We start from the raw sequence: 23,001 nt of genomic DNA on the forward strand, positions 1-23,001 counted from the left end.
TTTGCTTTTGGTGCATTAAAACATTTATAATACACTTTACATAACAATAATATAATAATACATCCCACTGTTATTTCTTTACATCCACAATGCTGCACCTCTTCCCTGAATCTGTGCCATTTCTCAACATCCAAACACCCACACTCTGGTATGTCTGCCTTTCTGAGTATTGGTCTGATATTTTTCACTGCTTCCTTGACTTTCCTTTCTTGCACTATCTGTTTGGCTGTTTTGGATCCTGCTGGAGCCCCACACTGCACATTGAACAAGTTGCCCAAGGCTTCAACTTATTCCCACACAGCCCAACTTTCTGCAATGCCCTCTCAGTGTCCCTGGACCTTGTCAACAGGCCACACTTCTCCTGGCAAGTCAGAATGGGCTCTCAAGTTGTAGCTGGAAGGCTAAATCAGCATTCCCTCTCACCTTCTACACTTGCAGGGCGTATTGGGAAGGGTTAAAAAAAACACCTCTCTCACCCAATAGACCAGATGACTAAAGCAGGAAGGACCAGGTGTGATAGTCCTCTCACCTTCTAGACCACCTCCATGTAAGTGGGAAGGCCACACTGCTCTCTAACCCACTTAGACCTGATGTGCAGTTGGGTACCCCATGCTGGTCCTTTACAAAGTATTCCAGGAACGAACGTAAACTAGAGTTAAACCAAAACAATCCTCAGAGCTGACATCTTACAGAGGGCAGAAGACAGAAAATCGCGCAGCTGTTCACTTGCCCCCTCCCAACAGAATAGCAGCGCACAGTTTGTTTAGCAAGAGTCTTATCTCGTCCAGATTCAGTTTTCCAAAACATCCAACTTTCCTAATACACGATCCTAGCAGAAAATTGAGATTACTTATATACCTTCACAGTACTAATATTCTACTTAAAGGGAAAAACTACTTTGCTATAAAACCTTCATCCCCATTTTGAGGGGAAGAAACATACAATATCTCACTATAAGGACAGATCCCAGGACCACTTGTCTACTCATTAATTGATTCCAGAAACTTATGTAACAATACACCTTCCAAGGATCAGTTAACCTCACATGTAAATGAAATTATCTAAACCGCTCTTGACACTGATGGGAAAAAAAATACATATGTCAGGTATCCACTCAAATACTCTATATGGCTATGCCCTGTGACATTTCACAACCAGAACATCTTTTCACAGTCCACAGTATGACCTATAACCATTAAACTTATAGATACATATTATTTCACCAAGTCTCTTATCTCAATTACTTGTCACTTTGTTATTCAGAGGCTTCTCATCAATATACAACAACCTATTTCCTGCCTACTTTATCTAGGCATTAATATGAAACCACTTATGAACACATATCCCTAGACCAGTGTATTGCCCATCAAAGATGGCCAAAGCAAAACACAAAACACAGCAACACAGCAAATGTAATTATACAGAGACTGTAACAAATTCCGTGCTATGCAATCTATGCAATCAGTTAATGGACGGACAATAGATTATCTTATTATTCTATATTTCAACTCTCATTCAGACATGCATGAGAAAAGAAAAGCAATACTCACTGGTGATGCCAGAGTTCTTGAACCGTGTGTACAGCCTTACCCAGAATATTCGGGAAAATCAGAGAGAGTGAAATAAAGTGTAAGAATAAAGGTTCTCACCTTGCTGCAGCTGAAATTTCACTGTCTCAAGAGTCCCCAAAACTTCTTCCGAATAGGCTGGTTGGCCACGGCTCCACGTTGGGCACCAAAAACTGTTGTAGCTGTTCTGTTTTGTCACAAGTCAGCTTATGGGATCACCAGTGAGGTCCTCTGAATTAGGCCTCTTCAGACCTAATCAAGATCGAGCGCTCGGAGAAAAGACCTGCATTCATATGAGCATGATCAGTTTTCAGTTTATTTAGCTAAGGTACAGGTTATTTATACCATTTACAGATCAATGTGATATTGCAAAAAAGGCTTCTAGCTGGACTTTACAAGTTGCTCATATGACCTTTAAGTTTTAGCAAAGCAAAAATGTAGAGTCATGCATATGAGATAAGAAGAAGATAAGAAGAACATTTGGAGACAATAATAATCCTTGAGCTTGTCTCTCATTCTGAGGGCTCCATAATTACTATGAACTACCACCAGATATACTTACTAATGGAACAATAAAATATCTTTAATAATGAAATAGAGAAACTATTAACCCTTCTATATCAGTCATATAAAAAGAGCAAATTCACAGATTTATTCCAACTGGACTATAATATAAATTGAGATTTTTAGCAAATAATTGATCAATTCTTTGAGCCACCCCTGCCAATATCACGGCAAATCTCAATAGGGGGGGGTCCTACACTATATTATGTATTTCATGTGCCATGCGGCCTCCTAGATAAAGTTAAAAGCAGAACCATAATGGAGCACACATACCTGTAACCTGTGTATATAACCGCTTCTATGTTGCAAAAGAGGCAATTGTGGATAGAGGTCAGCCCAGGTCCCAGCATGTGGAGCAAGCGCTACACATACCAGGACTATATCAGAACTGACCCTCCTAATGCCAGACAGCAACCATTGATAAAGGCGGACCAGATCCAAGTATGGTGCTTAATTAGCAATGCCTGTATCTCGTATTTTGGACATGTAGATGGAAACCTAAAAGTAAGTTCTCACAGGAAAATGTGAACTGATCCAAAATGTTCTGTACTCCTACTTGCCACCAAATAGCTTTAAACTCAACTCACAAAAATAAGTCTCCAAAAGTTCCTCATGTCCATTATCTCTTAAAAGAAGTATAGGGGGGTAATATGTTGCTGGTATCACAAAGCCTCTGTAAAAGTGCTATGGCTCCCCCTCTCAAAAAAGAAATTCAGGAAAATCTGCACTCCCCAGTCCAAATGCCCGGTCCCTTCTGAGCACCACAATGGGCCTGAACCACAATTAACGTCTACATATTTGGCAGTATTGTGCTGAGGAAGCCCACTTAATTTACCAGGTGAATGTTTTCAAAAGCACGAGCTGAGCACAATGTAGGGCACTACAATGTACATTAAAAGGGCTTAATTGCAATTTATAATTCTGCAATATTCAGTGTACTTGATTTCATGGATATTTTCCAGAGACTAAACCATCACTACACCCATAAATGAACTCCCAGAGGGATGTGATTACCAAAATGTGGTCAATTGAGGGGGAGTCTGCTGTTCTGGCATTTAGAGGCTCTGAAAATTGAGTTAGCAAATTATTCTAGGAAAATCTGTGCTCCAATACTCAAATGGTGCTCCTTCTCTCCCAAGCCCTGTGGTGCAGTCAAACAGTATGGTACAATTACATGTGTGGTATTGCCACTTTCTGGAGAAAATGTGTAACAAATTGTAGGGCCTTTTATACCTATTTGACTTGTGAAAATTAGAAATATGGGGTTATAACAACATTTTAGTGGTAAAACTGTAATTATTTTTCATTCACCACCCAAAATTATAACATTTTGTGACACACCTGTAGTGTCAATATGCTCACTACACCCCTGGGTGAATTCACTGAGGGATGCAGTTTGTAAAATAGGGTCAGATGTGGTGGATTTCTGCTGTCATGGCACTTTAGGGGCTTTGCCAATGTGACATGGCACCCTCAAACCATTCAACTTAATCTGAACTCAAATATAACGCTCCTTCTATTCTTCCCTGTGTACTGTACCTAAAAAGTAGTTTTCAACCTCATATGAGGTATTGACAAACTCAGAAGAAATTGCACAAGTTATATAGTCCATTATCTCCTGTTACCCTAGTAAAAGTAAAAAAAATGGGGTTAAACAACATTTTGATTAAGAATGTATTATTTCATTTTCACAGCTCAACGTTATAAAATTATGTGAAACACCGCGAGATTGAAGTTGCTCGCCAAACATCTAGACAAATTCTTTGAGAAGTCTAGTTTCCAAAAAGATGTCACGTGTGGGGGAGCTTTAATGTTTAGACACATCAGGAGCTCTGCGATCCGCTATATATTCTAGACAATTTTGCTTTCCAACAGTCGAATGGCGCTCCTTCTCTTCTGAGCCTTGTTATGCACCCAAACAGTAGATTTTCCCCACATGGATTGAGATTAAGAGCATACAGCTCGAAACGCGTAATCCTTGTCATCTCATCTCATCTCTTATGGGGACCTTTTTATACCTCTGGATATGATTCATATCTGTTTTACTATGGAAATCTGAATAAAAATCTAATTTTATCATACATCTTGGACACGAGTGCTGGATCCTTTTCTTTTTTCTGGAGTTCCTTGGCCGGGCCGGCCTCACCGCGCACCTGTCCTTCATTGGAGTCTCCATTCGATCTGGGTGAGCTGATTTTTTCTTTTTTTGTACGGCTCTGCAGAAAGTATTACACAGGACATGTTCAATGTTCCACCAGTGCACTAGTACAACACAATCAGATTAAACTATTTTCTATCTTTATGTGGAATAAGTTGTGCACTCTGACCTCTTATTCCTACACTGGAAAAGCTTAGCTGGCCCCCATATTATATACTGGCTGCCATAGTCCACCCTGATTGGCTGGGCTAGACCATGTCATGTGATAGCTTCAAAGCATCATATCAAAGCCTGCATGAGAGCACCTAAGGTCATTGGCCCACTATTTGGGTCTTCATCAGTGTGTAAAAAAGGAAAAAAGGCACATGGCATTTATTTTGGTTTTTTTGTTGCAATCATCATAAATCAAACTGGAAATTGTTCCAATTCCCAGGGACCTGGAAATTTGAGGAAGTTAAACTTGAAGTCTATCCCTCATAGATCGATTTGCTCATTTCTAGGTAATGTCCCAAATTACTTGATTAGCCAGTAAAAAATCAAGCATATCTAATGGAAATAAAACAAAAATTTAAAAAATCAGTTCATATAGAAAATGCAGAATAGAAGAATAATTTTGCAACTCTGCCCACAAAATTTCCCACACTCTATGATTTCTTAGATTTGCTTTGCTGTCTGGCAGCCCACCTACCAGGCTAACAGCAGAATCTGTAAAAGGTAATACTACTCTATGCAGCCAACTACATAAAGGTTTTAATTTACTGTGCAATACCATGCTGTGCTACAGTATATTTAGACACTTCTTAGATAAAAGGGATTCTATTAAAATTCTGGACAGTTTTATATTTTAATAGCTGTCAGAAAGAATATAATTAAATATGAAATTATACTAATGTTCAACCCACAATTAAAAGAAATGCTTGGTTGCATTTATTTCTGGTAAAAAGTGGTGGGACCAATATTTTTAATATTTTTTTACCAATGGACAAGATTAATGATGGGTGAGCATGCTCTACACTGCTTGTTACTCGATCGACCATTAGGGTAAAGCATTAGAGTGATTGATCGGGGAACGAGCAGTGTAGAGCACTGTGTTGTGCTCAAGTGCTTAGGTTAGGGCCCCTTTCAGACATCGGTGTTTAAACAGGTGCAAGCCACACGTACCGGTATAGTCATCTGTATCACATCCGTCTGTGATACATGTGTCGTCCATGTGACATCCGTGTGACTGGTACCTGTAAAAAATGCATGATACTGAAATGAATGCTTTTTAATGTGTAAAAGATGGGTAAAACCTGAAAAATTATAGATAGAAAAATAGATAAAATGTATAGATGATAGAACAGATTGGATAGATAGATAGATAGATACATACATACATAGAACAAGTAAAATAGATAGATATAGATAGATAGACAGATAGATAGATAGATATAGATAGATAAATAATAAATAGATATTAAATAGATATATAGATAGACAGATAGATAGATAGACAAAATAGATAGAACAGATAAGGCTCACATCAGCGGTATTTTGCCGCAAAACCGGATCCGTCATAAATGCGTTTCAGTTCCATTAATTTACAATGGAATCGCGGCAAGATGCGGTGATATGCGGTTGCGTGCGGCATGCACAACCACATGTCACCGCATCTTGCCATGAGTCCATTGTAAATGAATGGAACTGATACGCATTTATGACGGATTGGATTTTGTGGCAAAACACTGCTGATGTGAGCACGGCCTAAGATAGATAGAGAGATATAACGAAAGAAAATAAGAAAGAACATATAAAATAGAAAGAAAGAACAGATAGAATAACAATATAGAAATAGAGATAGCTAGCTTAGCCAGCTGTTTTACGGCATTTTTATTTTTAAATTTACAAAAAAAAAAAAAAATTATGTGTGGTCTCCCCAATTTACATATCCACCACAGGACCAGCATCAACTGCAGGCTGCAACCCTCAGCTGTCTGCTGTACCTTTGCTAGTTATTAAAAATAGAGAGGATCCCACACTTATTTTTAAAATGTTTACATTAAAAAAAAAAAATATGACGTGGGGTCCCTTCTATTTTACTAAAACTAGTCATGGTACAGCAGGCAACTGGAGACTGATATTATTAGGGTGGGAAGGGCTCTTTCCAGCCTAACAATAGCAGCCCACAGCCACTCCAGAAATGGCGCATCTATTAGATCCGAATCTTCCCTCCTTGAAGAAGGATTAATACTAGAGATGAGCTACGCCCCTGGAGTTCGAGTTCGGTTCGAATCGTCGAACGGTGCCCCGTTCGATGAGCCGTTCGACGAGCCGTTCGATGAACCTCTCGAACCCCATTGAAAACAATGGGAGGCAATCACAAACACCTAAAAACACATTATAAATGTACACACACAGTTAATAAACATAGCCATAACACTTACCAGTGCCCTTGATGCGTCCTGCACTCTGTCTCCCGCCACTTTTCCATCGGTAATTGCTGCGTCCTCCCGGTAACCAGCAGTAATGCAGGACCTATTGTGACGTCAAAATAACCATGTGACCAGTCACGTGTCTATTATCTCATTGGCTACAGACTGATCACATGACTTTGACGTCATGTCCTGTCCTAGGTCCTGCCATTGCACTCTCCGGTACACGGTGCATGTTTGTGTATCGCCGTGTACCGGCAACATGCTCTGGCACACGGTCGACTCCCCATTCTGCTTCCCCGTTCCATTATTGACCGACTGACACAGCCGGTAAATAACGGAGATCACCGTTGCCATAGCAACGCGCCTGTTAGCGGTGACATCAACGCTAACAGCCGCGGTGGCACCGGGAATCACGTGATCGGAGCACCGTTGCTATGGCAACCCGTCTGTCAACAGTGACGGTACTGCTAACAGCCAGCAGCACTGATCACTCATGGAGTGAAAAGCCTGCATGGGGAGCAGCGTCTTTCTCCCATGCAGTGCTGCTGATAGAGCAGAACTGCATGTGTTGAAGGAGAAAGAAGACAGAAGACCATGGATCGTGGAGAGGTAAGAGGGAGTAATAAACATGGAGTCTCTAAGTGTGTCTGTGTATTTATTTCTATTAAAGCATTTTTTCTCTGTGTGGTGTCTTTTTTGTAACCCTTTATTGGAGATTCTTAATGGCTGGGTCAAACTTGCCTGACATTAAGAATCTCTCGGTTAATACTAGCTAGTAAAACAAAGCTAGTATTAACTCATTATTACATAGCAAGCCACCGTCACCAGGGCAGCTGGAAGAGTTGGATACAGCGCCAGATGATGGCGCTTCTATGAGAGCACCATTTTCTGGGGCGGCTGCGGACTGCAATTCGCAGCAGAGGGGCCCAGAAACCTCGGGCTAACCTGTGCTGCGGATTCCAATTCACAGCTGCCTAGTTGTACCCGGCTGGACACCAAAATGGGGCGAAGCCCATGTGTTTTTTTTTAACCATTTCATGAAATTCATGAAAAAATTTAAAAAAAGGGCTTCCCTATATTTTTAGTTCCCAGCTGGGTACAAATAGGCAGCTGGGGGTTGGGGGCAGCCCGTAGCTGCCTGCTGTACCTGGCTAGCATACAAAAATATGGCGAAGCTCACGTCATTTTTTTTTTTTTTTTAGTTTTTTTTGGGGAAAAATAATAAAAAATGCTTCCCTGGATTTTCCATTGCCAGTGAAAGTAACACCAAGCAGTGGGGGTTAAGAGCCAGTGGTTGCTTGGATTACCCTTAGCTAGCAATACAAAAAATGCAGCGGGAGCCCATATATTTTTTTTATTATTTATTTAAATAACTAAAAAAAATGGGCTTCCCTGTATTTTGATTGCCTGACATGACAGTGCTGTAAAAATAAATCATTAAAAAAAATGACGTAGCGCCCCGCGGTATTCTTGATTCTCAGCGCAGGTAAAGCAGACAGCTACGGGTTGCCACCTCCATCTGCCTGGTGTTACCTTGGCTGGAAATCAAAACACAGGGAAGCCCATTAACTTTTTTTATTTAAAAAAATAGTTAAAAAAAAAAATGACTTCAGGTCCCCCATTTTTGATAGCCAGCTAGGGTAAAGCAGACGGCTGTAGCCTGAAAACCACAGGTGGCAGCTTTACTGTGGTTGGGGATCCAATGTGGAGGTCACCCCAGGCTCTTTTTTATAATTATTTTATAAATAATAATAGTTACGAAAAAAGTAGGGTCCCCCCCAAATTGGATCACCAGCCAAGGTAAAGCGGACAGCTGTGGTCTGGTATTCCCAGGGTGGGAAGGTTCATAGTTATTGGCACTTCACAGCCTAAAAATAGCAGGCCGCAGGTGCCCCAGAAATGGCACATCCACTAGATGCACCAATCCTGGTGCTTCACCCCAGCTCATCCCGTGCCCTGGTGTAGTGGCAAACGGGGTAATAAATGGGGTTGATACTAGCTGTAAGGTCACCTGACATCAAGCCCAGCAGATTGTGATGTTATGGCGTCTATCAGATACTTGACATCACAAACTGTCAGTACTAACAAAAAAAATAGACAAAAAAAAATGTATTTGAAAAAACACTCCTCAAAACATTCCCTCTTTCACCAATTAATTGTAAGAAAAAAAAATAAGGGGGTCCCACGATGACTCTAGACCATCTAGAATATGGGGGGACACGCTCAGGGAACGTATCCCCCATTTTCTAGGAGTGCAGACCCTCCATGTGAGGAGTGTGGGTGCAATGAATCTGCACCCACTCTCCCCGGGTCCACAGCAGCAGAGTCCATGTCTTAACTGTTGCTACCAAAGCTGCAATGCCCTGCTCATGAGGTAAGGGCATGCCTAATCAGGAGAACTATTCTACATTTCCAAATATTGGTATTTGCTGATATAATTGCTATTTCACCTTCTATATATTGGGGATAGGATCTTGGAGATGGAATACCCCTTTAAGTCCAGTTATCCTGCTGAATGAATACTAAACAACAGAGCTCGCTATTTAAACATGTTTTCTTGTGGTGTATAACGGACTCTCATGTTTGGTAGTCGTTCAGCAGGGCAACTATTAAATCAAATACCTCCATTTGGAAATCTAGTATAGCTCTCCTGATCAACTATATTCCTTACCTCATGAGCAGGGCATTGCAGTAGCTTACAGATGCATGGTTACCACCGCTCACTGTGTCTGAACACAGGAAGCTGAGCTGTCAGCCGCTCTGTTCATGCGGCAGCGTCTATTGTGAAGGAGGGGGCCGTGGGGGATTAACGTTGCACAGGTACAGTGGGACACCAGGGAACACCGGTGGGGTTATAGGGGGTGACCTGGCAGGGCCTGGGGAGGAGTTTTCTGTCGCATTTGTCATGGCACATGCGACAGAAATCAGAGAAGTAGGGTGAATGCGGCTGGCGTGCTGTTGTGCGCGTGGCCATCTTGGATTCCCGGGAGCGGGTCGGGGGGGGCACATTGTCGATACCGGGGGACCAGAGGGGATCGGGGAGGAGATTTATCTACCATCTGACATGTTTGTTCATGCCAGATGGGAGATAAATATTTTTTTACCGGCGCTGTCATTTTGTTACGTGTGGTGGAAACTCTGGACCGTACACCGGTTTCCCCTGAGGAGGCAGCCAGGCCGGTCACCCCGCCAGAGGGTCTTGATGTACGGCAGCCGAAGCACTATTGGTAGTCTGACAGTCCATAGTAGAGCTGGAAAGGTGGATGTTGCTGAACACACGGAGTTCTGGACGGTAGTCCGGGTGACGAGACTCAGGGTCCAAGGCCGGGTTGAAGGGTCAGGCGGGATCCGGAACCTGCTGAGCGATGGAACGGGTCACCCAACGGAGCCAGGGACTGAAGACTGGCGGAGCTGCAGAGGTTGTGGAACATCCGCCGACGTCACCGTCAGGGTACTGGAATGGACGTGGTTCGGAGCGGCTGGCGTGGCAGGACAGGCTCTACGAGACAGGACAGGGTTAATACAGGCAAAGCAATATGGGGACCTGAACTCCTAGTCTACCAAACACGTAGAACAGGCCCCGCCAACCAGGAAAGAGGATCTTAATATACCCTGAACCTGTCTATGTAATTTCCTGTTTCTAGGTGCTGGCCTTTTAAGAAAGGGTCAATGACCGCGCGCGTGCCCTAATGCGTATGCGCGAGGCCCGTGTACCAGAAGCCAGTCCAGGGAGCAATGCAGAGGAAGCAGGAGTGCCCGGCTGGGTGTCCCACGTCGCAGAGAAGCGCCGGGAGCGGGGAGCTGGACGCATGGAGGGCGCAGGCGGAGAAGAGGAGGCCGGGACTGGAATGGTGAGCAGGGGACGCCGCCGGGGAGCGGGGAGCGGGCCACGGGGACCGGAGAGCGGGGCCAGGAGACCGGGAAGCGTGACAGTACCCCCCTCCCCCACGCCCCCCTCCCCGCAACCGGGACAGGAAGGCACGAATCAGAGGAGTGCCAACATTCTCCTGGGGCTCCCAGGACCTATCCTCGGGACCATAACCCGCCCAGTCTACCAGGAAGTATTGCCGACCTCGCACGGTCTTCATGGCCACGATATCCCTTACCGCATAGACGTCATCGTCAGCAATAGGAGGAGGAGCTGTACCGGCATGAGAAGGGACCAAGGACAACAGGCTTGAGCAAGGAGACATGGAAGGAGTTGGGTATCCGCATCGTGGCCGGGAGCTGCAGCTTGTAGGAGACTGCATTGATCTTGCTGATGACTTTAAACGGCCCGATGTAACGAGGACCCAACTTGTATGATGGTAACTTCAATCGGACATATTTGGATGCAAGCCAGACTAGATCACCTGGGGAGAAACACGGGGGATCCAGGCGCCTCTTGTCCGCATGCCTCCTCATCCGCAAAGAAGCACGTTCTAGGGAAGACTTGACAGAGTTCCATATAGCCGAGAAGTTCTGGACCAGAGCATCTGCCACGGGGACATCGGAAGCCGGGGATACTGGCAACGGGACAGAAGGTTGAAGTCCGTAAACGACCTGGAAGGGAGAGCTGGAGGTGGACTCGCTAATGTGTTGGTTGTGGGAGAATTCAGCCCAAGGTAGGAGTGTGGACCAATCGTCATGATGGATGTTGACGTAGTGGCGCAGGAAGGAGGTCAGAATCTGATTGACCCGCTCCACTTGACCATTCGACTGAGGGTGGTAGGCCGACGAAAAGTCCAAGGATACTCCCAGATGTTTGCAGAGGGCCCTCCAGAAGCACGAGGTAAACTGGGTTCCTCTGTCGGACACAATGTGTGCGGGGAAGCCATGCAATCGGAATATGTGCTGTATGAAGGAGTCAGCTAGCTCCTGGGCAGAGGGCAACCCTGCCATGGGAACGAAGTGAGCCATCTTTGAGAAGCGATCCACCACAACCCTTATGACCGTGTGTCCGGAGGATAAGGGTAAGTCCGTAATGAAGTCCATTGCAATATGTTGCCACGGAACGGAAGGAATGGGCAAAGGTAGAAGACGTCCATATGGTAGGTGCTTGGGTGTCTTGTTCCAGGCACAGGATGGACAGGCTGAGACGAAGGTTGCGACGTCTTTACGAAGGGACGGCCACCAGTAGTGACGGACAATCGTACTCCAAGTCTTCTTCTGACCAGCATGGCCGGCGATCTTCGAGGCATGGCCCCAGTGCAGGACTCTCTGTCTGTCAGTATCTGAGACATAGGTTTTCCCAGGGGGTATCTGAGTTAGAGCGACAGGATTCACCGGAATGACTTTACTGGGGTTGATGATGGGCTGGAACATCTCCTCCTCCAACTCCACGGGCACGAAGGACCTAGACAAAGCGTCTGCCCGCACGTTCTTATCCGCAGGCCGAAAATGGAGTTGGAAATCAAATCGAGCAAAAAACAAGGACCAGCGGGCTTGTCGTAGGTTCAGTCTTTGGGCAAACCGCAGGTACTCCAGATTCTTGTGGTCCGTGTATATGATCACAGGGAATACTGCTCCCTCCAAGAGGTAGCGCCATTCCTCCAAGGCCAGCTTAACGGCCAGTAGCTCCCGATCCCCAATGGTGTAGTTGCGTTCGAGTGCCGAGAAGCACTTGGAGAAGAATCCACAAGTGACCATCTTTCCGGAGGAGGAGTTCTGCATTAACACTGCCCCGGCTCCTGAGGAGGAGGCATGCACCTCTAAGGGGAACTGTCGGTTCAATTCAGGGCTATGGAGAACCGGGGAAGAAGCAAACGCCTGTTTCAAGGAGCAGAACGCGGCATCGGCCGCCGGTGGCCAGTCCTTAGAATTAGCTCCTTTCTTAGTCAAGGCGGAGAGAGGCGCAGTCAAGGCAGAGAAGTGCGGGATGAATTGACGATAATAGTTCGCAAAGCCGAGAAAGCATTGGATAGCCTTCAGTCCGGAAGGAGGAGGCCAGTTGATGATGGCAGACACTTTCTCTGGGTCCATCTGCAGGCCAGTGTCCGAGATTACATAACCCAGGAAGGGAAGAGACGACTTTTCAAAGATGCACTGCTCGTACTTGGCGTACAGACGGTTCTCTCTAAGCCTCTGGAGAACTAGCTGCACGTTCTCTATGTGGGTCTGTAGATCCAGAGAGAATACCAGGATGTCATCCAGATATACCACGACACAGACATAGAGGAGGTCTCTCAACACGTCATTCATCAATTCTTGGAAGACTGCCGGAGCATTACACAGACCAAAGGGCATGACACAATACTCGTAGTGCCCATCCCGAGTGTTGAATGCGGTCTTCCATTCGTCTCCAGAGCGAATGCGAACCAGGTTATAGGCCCCACGGAGGTCCAACTTGGTGAATACACGAGCTCCTCGGAGTCGATCGAATAGTTCGGGGATAAGCGGCAGAGGGTATTTGTTTTTTACGGTGATCTGGTTTAATCCCCGGTAGTCAATGCAAGGGCGCAGATCACCTTCCTTCTTCTTGACGAAGAAAAAACCTGCTCGCAACGGTCCTTTTTTTCACGGGTGCATCCGTGTGACATCCGTTTCCGTTCCGTATACGGTCCGTATGTCATCCGTTTGTCATCCGTGTGCCTTCCGTTTTTTTTGCGTGCTGCTAAAAAAACTGAAGGAGGGAAAATACATAAATTTACCCAGGAGCCATAGCTTCAACCTACATGAGACGGTCACATGTTCACTCCAGTGCCATTTTCTACTGCTTTTCACAGCGTAGAGCGCTCTGGTGATTTTCCTGTGCTTGTACACTTCATATCAGTCTTTTCTGTCATTATAATGGCAGAAAGACACATAATGTCGCATTCTCCTGCATTTTGTAATTTTGCACCGTTTAGTACCTTTCTTGTGGCACTAAGGGGTGCTTAGCCTTGTATTTAGCCAAAAAAATAAATAAATGTAAAAAAAAAAATGACGTGGGGTTCCCCCTATTTTTGTAGCCAGCTAGGGTAAAGCATACGGCTGCAGCCTGCAGACCACAGCTGGCAGCTTCACCTTGGCTGGTATTCCAAAACTGAGGGCACCCCACGCTGGTATTTTAAATTAAATAAAGAATTAAAAAAAAAAAAACACGTGAGGGTCCCCCCAAAATTGGATCACCAGCCAAGGTAAAGTGGACAGCTGGGGTCTAATATTCTCAGACTAGGGAGGTCCATGGTTATTGGACTCTCCCCAGCCTAAAAATAGCAGGCCGCAGCCGCCCTAGAAGTGGCGCATCCATTAGATGCGCCAATCCTGGTGCTTCGCCCCAGCTCATCCTGTGCCCTGATGCGGTGGCAAACGGGGTAATATATGGGGTTAATACCATATGTGTAATGTCACCTGGCATCAAGCCTTGGGGTTCGTGAGGTCAGGCGTTTATCAGATACCTGACATCATCAATAGAGATGAGCGAACCGGTCGTGGTTAGGCTCGAGTTCGGTTCGCCGAACGGAGGTCTCGTTCGAGTTCGGTTCGGCGAACCACTCGAACCGCATAGGCAATCACAAACACATAAAAACACCTAGAAAACACCCTCGAAGGTGTCCAAAAGGTGACAAACAACTCACAACACAACACAAACATATGGGAAAGTGACAAGAACAAATTCTCATGCGAAAACAAAACAGCGTTACAAGGAAAAAGAGGAGGAGACACAGATATAGGCATGGCATGCCCTTCTAAAATCATGTAAAACACCGCAAGGTTACTCCAAGCGGAGTCTCCCTTTTTTCCAAAAATTGGGCCACACAGACACCACTTCAGTGGCAGCACTTGTTCCTCAGTTGTACACTTCACAGGTAGATTTGCATCAAGCACATTCAAAAATACGCCATCCTTAACCGTCCCCAGGATGACACCGGGGTAGGTATTTAAGTCTTTCCTGATCCCAGCTCTGTTCATCTTGGATCCTTTTAAAAAACACTGTAAGCAAGGATTACTTCAAGCGGAGTCTCCCTTTTGTCCAAAAATTGGGCCACACAGACACTCACCCCTTCAAGTGGCAGCACTTGTGCCCCAGTTGTACACTTCACAGCTAGATTTGCATCAAGCACATTAAAAAATACGCCATACTTAACCGTCCCCAGGATGACCCCGGGGTAATTAGCAAAGTCTTTGCTGAGCCATGACTTGTTCATCTTGGATCCTTTTAAAAAACACAGCAAGCAAGGGTTACTCCAAGCAAAGTCTCCCTTTTTTCCAAAAATTGGGCCACACACACACCCACCCCTTCAGTGGCAGCACTTGTGCCCCAGTTGTACACTTCACAGCTAGATTTGCATCAAGAACATTCAAAAATATGCCATACTTATCTCCCGGATCCGTGCTTTCCTTAACCAGGAATCTGCAAAAACATTAGTGCATGCCCTCATCATCTCCCGCCTCGACTACTGCAACCTCCTGCTCTCTGGCCTCCCTTTCAACACTCTTGCACCCCTCCAATCTATCCTAAACTCTGCGGCCCGCTTAATCCACCTCTCCCCTCGCTACTCCCCAGCCTCGCCACTCTGCCAATCCCTTCACTGGCTTCCCATCGCCCAACGACTCCAGTTCAAAACATTAACCATGACATACAAAGCCATGCACAACCCGTCTCCTCCCTACATCTGTGACCTAGTCTCCCGGTACCTACCTGCACGCAACCTCAGATCCTCACAAGATGTCCTTCTCTGCTCTTCTCTTATCTCCTTTTCCCACAATCGCGTACAAGATTTCTCCCATGCATCCCCCATACTCTGGAATGCTTTACCTCAGCACATCAGACTCTCCACTACCGTGGAAAGCTTCAAGAGGAACCTCAAGACCCACCTCCTCCAACAAGCCTACAACCTACAATAGCCCTCAGTCCAGTAGACCACTGCGCAACCAGCTCTGTCCTCACCTAGTGTACCATCACCCATTCCCTGTAGACTGTGAGCCCTCACAGGCAGGGTCCTCTCTCCTCCTATACCAGTCTGTCTTGTACTGTTAATGACTGTTGTACGTATACCCTCTCTCACTTGTAAAGCGCCATGGAATAAATGGCGCTATAATATTAAATAATAATAATAATAATAATACTTAACCGTCCCCAGGATGACCCCGGGGTAGGTAGCAAAGTCTTTGCTGAACCATGACTTTTTCATCTTGGCTCCTTTAAAAAAACACAGCAAGCAAGGGTTACTCCAAGCGGAGTCTCCCTTTTTTCCAAAAATTGGGCCACACAGACACTCACCCCTTCAGTGGCAGCACTTGTACTCCAGTTGTACACTTCACAGCTAGATTTGCATCAAGCACATTCAAAAATACGTCATCCTTAACCGTCCCCAGGATGACACCGGGGTAGGTAGCTCAGTCTTTCCTGATCCCAGCTCTGTTCATCTTGGATCCTTTTAAAAAACACTGTAAGCAAGGGTTACTCCAAGCGGAGTCTCCCTTTTTTCCAAAAATTGAGCCACACAGACACTCACCTCTTCAGTGGCAGCACTTGTGCCCCAGTTGTACACTTCACAGCTAGATTTGCATCAAGCACATTAAAAAATACGCCATACTTAACCGTCCCCAGGATGACCCCGGGGTAATTAGCAAAGTCTTTGCTGAGCCATGACTTGTTCATCTTGGATCCTTTTAAAAAACACAGCAAGCAAGGGTTACTCCAAGCAAAGTCTCCCTTTTTTCCAAAAATTGGGCCACACACACACCCACCCCTTCAGTGGCAGCACTTGTGCCCCAGTTGTACACTTCACAGCTAGATTTGCATCAAGAACATTCAAAAATATGCCATACTTATCTCCCGGATCCGTGCTTTCCTTAACCAGGAATCTGCAAAAACATTAGTGCATGCCCTCATCATCTCCCGCCTCGACTACTGCAACCTCCTGCTCTCTGGCCTCCCTTTCAACACTCTTGCACCCCTCCAATCTATCCTAAACTCTGCGGCCCGCTTAATCCACCTCTCCCCTCGCTACTCCCCAGCCTCGCCACTCTGCCAATCCCTTCACTGGCTTCCCATCGCCCAACGACTCCAGTTCAAAACATTAACCATGACATACAAAGCCATGCACAACCCGTCTCCTCCCTACATCTGTGACCTAGTCTCCCGGTACCTACCTGCACGCAACCTCAGATCCTCACAAGATGTCCTTCTCTGCTCTTCTCTTATCTCCTTTTCCCACAATCGCGTACAAGATTTCTCCCATGCATCCCCCATACTCTGGAATGCTTTACCTCAGCACATCAGACTCTCCACTACCGTGGAAAGCTTCAAGAGGAACCTCAAGACCCACCTCCTCCAACAAGCCTACAACCTACAATAGCCCTCAGTCCAGTAGACCACTGCGCAACCAGCTCTGTCCTCACCTAGTGTACCATCACCCATTCCCTGTAGACTGTGAGCCCTCACAGGCAGGGTCCTCTCTCCTCCTATACCAGTCTGTCTTGTACTGTTAATGACTGTTGTACGTATACCCTCTCTCACTTGTAAAGCGCCATGGAATAAATGGCGCTATAATATTAAATAATAATAATAATAATAATAATACTTAACCGTCCCCAGGATGACCCCGGGGTAGGTAGCAAAGTCTTTGCTGAACCATGACTTTTTCATCTTGGCTCCTTTAAAAAAACACAGCAAGCAAGGGTTACTCCAAGCGGAGTCTCCCTTTTTTCCAAAAATTGGGCCACACAGACACTCACCCCTTCAGTGGCAGCACTTGTACTCCAGTTGTACACTTCACAGCTAGATTTGCATCAAGCACATTCAAAAATACGTCATCCTTAACCGTCCCCAGGATGACACCGGGGTAGGTAGCTCAGTCTTTCCTGATCCCAGCTCTGTTCATCTTGGATCCTTTTAAAAAACACTGTAAGCAAGGGTTACTCCAAGCGGAGTCTCCCTTTTTTCCAAAAATTGAGCCACACAGACACTCACCTCTTCAGTGGCAGCACTTGTGCCCCAGTTGTACACTTCACAGCTAGATTTGCATCAAGCACATTCAAAAATATGCCATCCTTTACCGTCCCCAGGATGACACCGGGGTAGGTAGCTAAGTCTTTCCTGATCACAGCTCTGTTCATCTTGGATCTTTTTAAAAAACACTGTAAGCAAGGGTTACTCCAAGCGGAGTCTCCCTTTTTTCCAAAAATTGGGCAACACACACCCACCCCTTCAGTGGCAGGACTTGTGCCCCAGTTGTACACTTCACAGCTAGATTTGCATCCAGCACATTCAAAAATATGCCATACTTAACCGTCCCCAGGATGACCCCGGGATAATTAGCAAAGTCTTTGCTGATCCATGACTTGTTCATCTTGGATCCTTTTAAAAAACACAGCAAGCAAGGGTTACTCCAAGCGGAGTCTCCCTTTTTTTGCAAAAATTGGGCCCCACACACACCCACCCATTCAGTGGCAGCACTTGTGCCCTAGTTGTACACTTCACAGCTAGATTTGCATCAAGCACATTCAAAATCCACAAGCATTTACTCTCCCCAGGTTGACACAGGGGTAGTAAATTCCTTGTGGATCCATGACTTTGTCATTTTGTCACTGGACAGACGCAGGCGCTTATCTGTCAGCACACACCAAGCAGCACTGAAGACTGGTTCAGAGACAACGCTGGCAGCTGAACACGACAAAATCTCCAAGGCGTAAGTGGAGAGCTCTGGCCATTTTTCAAGATTTGAAGCCCAAAATGAGCAAGGGTCCATTTGCAAAGTAATGGCATCGATGTTTATTTGGAGATACTCCTGAATCATCCTCTCCAGCCGTTGACTATGTGTCAGACTTGTTGTCTCTGGTGGCCTTGCAAAGGATGGTCTAAAAAAATTATGAAAAGATTCAATAAAATTGCTGTTACCAGCACCAGATACGGTGCTACTGGTATGGGTAGACTATTGAAGATGATGAGACCGTCCCATGTTTGTCAAGTTACAACTGGGAGATTCACTCCCTGCATCACGGTTGTTTGGTGGAAAAGCCGAGCTAAGATCGAGTAACAGCTTCTGCTGATACTCCTGCATACGTGCGTCCCTTTCTATGGCTGGAATTACTGTATGTCACAAAATTTGGACTTGTACCGGGGATCTAATAGTGTGGCAAGCCAGTAGTCATCATCACTTCTAATTTTGACAATACGAGGGTCATGTCGGAGGTAGTGCAGCAAGAAGGCACTCATGTGTCTTGCGCAGCCATGCGGACCAAGTCCACACTGTGTTTGTGGCATAGAGGTGCTAACCGTTTTTTCTTCCTCTGACATCTCCCCCCAACGTCTTTCAACAGAAATTTGACCATGGTCTCCCTCATCCGCTGAGTCTTCCATGTCCATGGACAGTTCTTCCTCCATTTCTTCATGTTCTCCTGCACTTTCCTCAACATTTCGCCTGATACTATGCGTCCTTGTTGATCCCTGTCCCCCATGGTCCCATGCCTGCCGCGTTGGTGATGATGAACGTCTGGACCTTGGTGATGTTGTTGTGTCTTGCGCATATGAATCCTCCTGTAGTTCCTCCCCTTCATGTTGTCCCACCCCCTGACTCCGAATAGTGCTTAGCGTGTGCTCCAGCATGTAAATGACTGGAATTGTCATGCTGATAATGGCATTGTCTGCGATAAACATATTCGTTGTTATGTCGAAACTGTGCAGAAGGGTATATAGGTCCTTGATTTGAGACCACTCCATCAGGGTGATCTGCCCCACCTCTGCATCTCGTTGGCCCAGGCGATACGTCATGACGTATTGCACCAGGGCTTGACGGTGCTGCTACAGTCACTGTAACATGTGGAGAGTCGAATTTCAGCGTGTCGGCACATCGCATTTCAGGCGATGAACCGGCAGGCCGAAAGACTTCTGGAGCGATGCAAATCGCTCAGCAGCTGTGGTTGAACGGCGGAAGTGAGCAGACAGTTTTCGTGCCCTGTTCAGAAGGCCATCTAGGCCAGGATAGTGTGTTAAAAATTGCTGAACAACAAGGTTCAACACGTGAGCCATACAAGGCACGTGTGTCACCTTGCCCAGGCGAAAGGCCGCACCCAGGTTTGCAGTATTGTCGCACACGGCCTTACCAGGCTGCAGGTTGAGTGGAGACAACCATTTATTAAACTCAGTCTCCTGAGCTGCCCACAACTCAGCCGCTGTGTGACTCTTATTTCCAAGACATTTCAAGCTAAAGAACGCCTGATGCCATTGCGCTCTGCTGCCAGCATAGTAATGAGGGGTGCGTGATTTCTTCTGCGCAGTTAGAACGCTGGTGGCCTGACCAGGCAGGCTTGGGGCGGAGGTGGAGGACCCAGACGAGGTGGAGGAGGCAGAAGCAGTGGCGGAACTTGGACAGACAGAGGATTGACACACAAGTCGTGGGGACGGCAAGACTTGTGCAGCAGACCCTTCACCATCTATCACCATAGCTACCCAGTGCCCAGTCAGCAACATGTAACGTCCCTGTCCATGCTTACTGGTCCAAGTATCGATGGTGAAATGCACCCGTTCACACACAGAGTTTCTCAAGGAAGCGGTGATGTTGTGTGCGACATGCTGGTGTAGCGCAGGCACACCTTTCTTAGAGAAGTAGTGGCGACTGGGCATCTGGTACTGGGGTACAGCGACAGACATAAGGTCTCTAAAATCCTGTGTGTCCACCAGGCGGAAAGGCAGAATTTCAGTAGCCAAGAGCTTACAGAGGGATAAAGTCAACCTCTTAGCTTTGTCAAGGGTCGCAGGAAATGGCCTTTTATTTGTCCACATCTGAGGGACAGAGATCTAGCTGCTGTGTGTAGACGGTGTTGAGTAGGGTGTCCGTGAAAAAATACAGGTTTGTGAGGAAAGTGCAGGCGTAGACTTCATGTTGCCTTCATCCAACGGTGATGCTATCAATGTCTGAGAGAGCTGTACACTTGCACTTGTTTCCCCTTCCAAACCAAATGACGACCTACCAAGCAAACTGCCTTTTGCGGTTACAGTGGTGGAAGTTGTGCGTGGAAAACCAGGTGTGACAGCTGTCCCCACAGTCCTAGAAGATGAAGAGCGCGCGGATGCACTTGAAGGGGCAGGCGGTGGATGGTTCGCTCCGCTAGACCGCATTGCAGCACGGTGAGCTTCCCACCGGGACATATGATATTTATTCATGTGACAATTCATGGAAGAAGTTGTCAAACTCCTGAGGTTTTGCCCTCTACTAACAGAATCACAACAAATTTTACATATTACAATATTTGGGCGATCTTTTTCTATGTCAAAAAAGGTCCAGGCTAGGCAAGGCTTAGAGGGCATGCGACCTGCTGAACCCCCCCGACTAGTGCTCAGAGGTAGAGTGGTGGATGAGGATGCAGTTGTAGACATGCTACCAGTACTAGTCCTCTGTCCAGGAAGGCGCAAGGTAACTTCGTCGTCAGTAGCATCCTCCTCCACCGCCTCTGTTGAACTCCTCGAGTGCCTGACTGTGGGTTGACAGTAGGTGGGATCTAGAAATTCCTCATCAAGCTTTGTGTTTGCACTCCCCTCACCCTCAGACCGAGCCTCTTCCTGACGTGAACCAATATTTAAGTTGTCATCCCAATCTGGTACTGCATCTCATCGTCATCAGTATGTTCCTCATTGTCTATTACAACAGGTGTTTCAGTTTGTGAATAAAGGTCAACATTATGCTCAGAAACCTGTTCATCACGGCCTGAATCTGAGTCACAAAGGTTCTGGGCATCACTGCAGACCATTTCCTGGTCTGTACACACTGTAGCTTGGGAGCACACCTCTGATTCCCAGGCTATAGTGTGACTGAACAGCTCGGCAGACTCAGCCATCTCCGTTCCACCATACTGTGCAGGGCGGATGGAGACTTCAGAGCTGGGAGAAAGCAAGTGTGATTGGGATGACAACTCCGAGGACTGGTGTTTTTTGGATGCAGTAGTTGAGGTGGCGGAGAGAGCACTTGTTGGACCACTTAAGATCCATTCAAGCATTTTCTTTTTTTGGCCATCATCTACCTTTGTTCCAGTTGTTCGTGTCCGTAAAAAAGGGAGCACATCGGATTGTCCACGGTAAGTGGTAGACATCTTACTTTTGCTGGAAGATGGTCTATCTTCAGCAGATGTTAACGGAGCTTTGCCACCATCCTCATGGACAAACCCTTTTTTTCCTTTTCCAACACGCCTCTTCCCCTTTCCACCAGCATCTGTCATTTTGCGACTCATTTTGATTGCGACAAGATTGTGCACTTAAAATGTGGTAGTAAAAATTGAGAGGTGGTGTAGATTGCAGCGGTGGTCTATCTTTATTAACAGCAGAATAAACAACAATAACTATCCCTGACAATGCAACTACGGCCCTTAAACTGGCAGCATAATTTGCTAGTATAATAGCTTAGTAACAATGAGTTTGAGTGTGCAATGCAGTGGTGCTGCAAATAGCTTTGCTCCAGTGGGACAATAATGAAGTCCAACAGCCACTTTTAGGATGCCACTAAGGTAACTCAGTGTTTGCTAGTATAATGGCTTAGTAACAATGAGTTTGAGTGTGCAATGCAGAGGTGCTGCAAATAGATTTGCACTAGTGGGACACTAATGGAAGTCTAACAGACCCTTTTAGGATGCCACTAAGTTTACTCAGTGTTTGCTAGTATAATGGCTTAGTAAGAATGAGTTTGAGTGTGCAATGCAGAGGTGCTGCAAATAGCTTTGCACCAGTGGGACACTAATGGAAGTCCAACAGCCACTTTTAGGGTGCCACTAAGTTTACTCAGTGTTTGCTAGTATAATGGCTTAGTAACAATGAGTTTCAGTGTGCAATGCAGAGGCGCTGCAAATAGATTTGCACCAGTGGGACACTAATGGATGTCCAACAGCCACTTTTAGGATGCCACTAAGTTTACTCAGTGATTGCTAGTATAAAGGCTTAGTAACAATGAGTTTGAGTGTGCAATGCAGAGGTGCTGCAAATAGATTTGCACTAGTGGGACACTAATGGAAGTCTAACAGCCACTTTTAGGATGCCACTAAGTTTACTCAGTAATTGCTAGTATAATGGCTTAGTAACAATGAGTTTGAGTGTGCAATGCAGTGGTGCTGCAAATAGCTTTGCACCAGTGGGACAATAATGGAAGTCCAACAGCCACTGTTAGGATGCCACTAAGTTTACTCAGTGTTTGCTAGTAAAATGGCTTAGTAACAATGAGTTTGAGTGTGCAATGCAGAGGTGCTGCAAATGATTTGCACCAGTGGGACACTAATGGAAGTCCAATAGCCACTTTTAGGATGCCACTAAGTTTACTCAGTGTTTGCTAGTTTAATGGCTTAGTAACAATGAGTTTGAGTGTGCAATGCACAGGTTCTGCAAATAGATTTGCACTAGTGGGACACT

This window comes from Anomaloglossus baeobatrachus, chromosome 1 (assembly GCF_048569485.1).
Source record: "Anomaloglossus baeobatrachus isolate aAnoBae1 chromosome 1, aAnoBae1.hap1, whole genome shotgun sequence".
NCBI classification, from domain to species: domain Eukaryota; kingdom Metazoa; phylum Chordata; class Amphibia; order Anura; family Aromobatidae; genus Anomaloglossus; species Anomaloglossus baeobatrachus.